This window comes from Ovis aries, chromosome 13 (genome assembly GCF_016772045.2).
Source record: "Ovis aries strain OAR_USU_Benz2616 breed Rambouillet chromosome 13, ARS-UI_Ramb_v3.0, whole genome shotgun sequence".
NCBI lineage: Eukaryota > Metazoa > Chordata > Mammalia > Artiodactyla > Bovidae > Ovis > Ovis aries.
In genome coordinates, this window is record NC_056066.1 from 47,725,487 (window position 1) to 47,728,806 (window position 3,320).

At 42.0% G+C, this 3,320-nt stretch overlaps 1 non-coding gene across 1 annotated transcript; it reads left to right on the top strand.

Annotated features, from left to right (window-relative positions):
• The first annotated feature begins 3,048 nt into the window (after nucleotides 1–3,048).
• TRNAF-GAA (transfer RNA phenylalanine (anticodon GAA)) lies at nucleotides 3,049–3,120 on the top strand. The gene has a single exon. It is a non-coding gene; the product is annotated as a tRNA-Phe (tRNA).
• The last annotated feature ends 200 nt before the right edge of the window (nucleotides 3,121–3,320 follow it).

Below are 3,320 nucleotides of genomic sequence, written 5' to 3' on the forward strand. Positions count from 1 at the left end.
ATGAATTATAGAGCACAGTGAAATTGTGAGACAGCCCCTTTTGCTCTGTGCTCACTGATTCATTATCCCTTTCTAACCTGACCTCTATCCTACTGATACTCAGCTGAAGCTCCACTCAGCCAGGACTGTGGATAGCACCTACCTCCCTTGAAAATAAGGCCATTGTCAGTCACCCCCTCAAATCCCAGCAGGGCCTCTAATGTCCCATTGTAAGGAACCATTAGATGGATTATGGACTATCCACATTATGGACCAACATCCAGCTGTAAAAAGAATGAGTAAGTTCTTTTCACTCTAATGTGGAAATACCTCCAAACTCTATTATTAATTGGGGAAAAGAGTATATGTAGTCAATTACCATTTCTATGGGGGAAACAAAGGTGAAATGTTAGTGAATGCCTGAAATATCTTTGGAGACATGCAGAAGAAACAACAGCTGCTGCTTCTGTGAAGAAGACTGGGAGGCTGGGGCATCCATCCATAACCAAAAGTACATCCATTAGCTTTGTAACAAACAAAGGACTGTCAGAGAAGGAGAGGTGATGATGGAAGCAGAAGTCAGAGTGATGCCATTGCTGGAAGGAGACCACAGATAGCATTCTTTGAAAAGGCAAAGAATAAATTCACCCCCAGAGCCTCTGCAAAGAAGTCAACCCTAGTAATACCTTGATTTTCTCTACAGATTCATTATTGGACTTCTGACCTCCAGAACAAAAGATAACATATTTGTCTTGTTTTAAGCCACTATGGTTGTGGTACTTTATTACAGCAGCAGTCAGCAGCCAAGACAGTGGCTTAAACTAAAAGCATTTGCCCCAAATCCTGAAGCAACTTCCAGTTCCAGGAGAAGATGATACAGATTCATTTTTCTTGGCTCCTCCCCTCTGAAAGCAACTAAAGGTCACAGAAAGAATTCAAAAGACAATCATACTCTTAAAGACTTTTAAAGATGGAAAGAAGAAAGTGGACTGGCTGGGGACCTCATGACTTGAGGAACAACAGCAAGGAGAATTCCTTGGGTGTCCTTTTATCTTCCATAGATCCTGGGTACCAGCCAGCCTGCACTTGAAACCAACAACAGATAATAGGTAAAAAAGACAAAAGCAATAGAGAGAAGAAGAAAGAGCAAGAGAAAGCAATCAAGCTTTCCAAGAGATGGAAAGAAGGAAGGAAAAGGGAAGGAAAGGAGGAAGAAAGAAAAGCCTGCTCTCTCTGGATAAAGGACCAGGAAAAGAGAACCATAGCAGGGCCTCAATAAGGAGATACATACTCAGTGGTAACAGCAGGCCAAACCCACTCATAGCAATATCAAGAGGCAGAAATTAATTTCCAACCCATCTTCACCCCACAGTCACAGATAGCAGCAAACTGAGCTACCCACAGCAGTGGCAAAAGCAAAATGCAGGCAGGCCAACCCATTGCATACCACCCAACCCCCAGCAGCAGTGGACTCAATCTGCCCATGTCAGTGGAAACAGAGAAACTGAGGAACCAAGCTCGTACACTGCCCAACACCAGGTTGGCAGGCAGGGCCTTACACTTGCACTAGTAGTGCCAGCAGGCTGTCTCCAGACCTCCATGCAGTGGCAGAAGGTAACCCAGGGCATCTCCCTACATCTGCCTAATGACATCAAGCAGCCCAGGGAAACACCTTTACCCATACAAGTATCACATGTATAAGCTTAAGCAGAGCTTAAGCAGAGCCAGAAGCACAAGTGGACCAGAACAACATTGCAAGGACTCAGAAAACTAAACTGTCATTGAAATGATAGCCTACAAAAGTAAGCCTTAAAAAAACTAAATAGAGTACCTACTAAAGTAGATTTATATAAGATCAACGGTCTTCTAAAATTATATGCAAAATCTCCAGAATGCTATTTTAAAAATCACTTGTCATACCAAGAAGCAGAAAAATCAAAACTTGAATGAAAAAAGATAATCAGTCGACATCAATAGTGAGATGAATCAGATGCTGGAATTACTTGGCAAAGATGTTAAAGCAGTCACCATAAAATGGTTTCAGCGAGCAATTATGAAATCCCTAGAAAAACGAAAAAATAGAAAACCTCAGCAAAGAAATAGAAATTACAAAAAAAGAACCAAATGAAAATTATAGAACTGAAAAGTACAACCACTAAAATAAAAACTCACAGGATAGGTTTAGTGGTAGAGTGAAGATGACAAAAGATGGAATCACTGGATTTGAGAACAATTAAATTCACTCAATCTGAGAAACAGCTAAAAGAGACTGAAGGTGGGGAAGGGACCTGTGGGGCAGTAACAAAATCTCTTGGTTTCCTGACATCTGTGGACAGTAATAAAAGCTCCAATAAAAAGGGTGTGTGTGGGGTGGTTAGTGGGGTTTTTTGCCCCCCCCCTTTTTTTTTACTAAAAAGTCAAATTTCTCACACCTGCCTTTTCTTTCTCTTCACTCTGCCATTGCCTGCTCCACACTCTCATCTCCTTAGGCTCTCCTCCTGGTTCTCCCTGCTGCCAGACACTCTAACAAAAGCTCACTCCTATATCATCAGGATCCCAGCAGGCGACCAGAAAGACTGTTGGACTAAATGATAGTCAAAGAAATAATGGCTGAAATAAATAGCGAAAAACAGAAACCTACAGATTCAAGAGGTAAGTGAACCTGAAATAAGAGAAATCTAAAAAAAATTCTCATCAAACACATCATAATTAAACTTCTGAAAACTAAGAAATGACAACAGCAACCAGAGATTAATGATGCAATAGTTACAAGCAAAACCAATTCAAACGATAGCAGATTTCTTATCTGATATCACGGAGGCCAGAATGAAGAGGCACAACGTTTTTCAAGTGCTAACAGGAGGGAACTGGCAACTACATCTCTCCCAAGTTCCTGTCCTATAGTTCTAAATTCCCATGGGACACTTTGCTCAGATGTGGCCTTGTCAGCTTAAACAAAATGTAGAAAAAACCAGCTGTATGTATCTGCTTTCCCCCAGACTAATATTCTCATTTAATGTATCTAACTTGTCAATGGCATTAACATTTTCTAAGACACTTGGTCAGGCTTCCCTGGTGGCTCAGAGGTTAAAGCATCTGCCTGAAATGCTGGAGGCCCAGGTTCAATCCCTGGGTCGGGAAGATCCCCTGGAGAAGGAAATGGCAACCCACTCCAGTACTCTTGCCTGGAGAATCCCATGGAGGGAGGAGCCTGGTAGGCTGTAGTCCATGGGGTCGCAAAGAGTCGGACACGACTGAGCGACTTCACTCACTCACTCACTCACTCAAGACACTTGGTCAGGATGGATTCATCATGACTTTTACCTCTAATACCTTTACTT